The following is a 215-nucleotide window of genomic DNA, read 5'->3' on the forward strand; positions in this document are numbered from 1 at the left end:
AAAAAACCAACCAAAAAAAACAAAGACGAAGAAGATATAAGCAGAAGGAAACAACTTTTGAGGTGATGGAAATTGAAGAATTTATGTTATCAGGGCAAGAGGATAAAGTCCGTTTGCGCATCATAAACAGGATTGAAATCGTCTACTACCTCTGACATTGGCGGAGGTTGGCAGAGGGTGGTTTATCTATCGACATGTGATGTACACGTGGACGA

Source organism: Macadamia integrifolia, chromosome 7, assembly GCF_013358625.1.
Source record: "Macadamia integrifolia cultivar HAES 741 chromosome 7, SCU_Mint_v3, whole genome shotgun sequence".
NCBI classification, from domain to species: domain Eukaryota; kingdom Viridiplantae; phylum Streptophyta; class Magnoliopsida; order Proteales; family Proteaceae; genus Macadamia; species Macadamia integrifolia.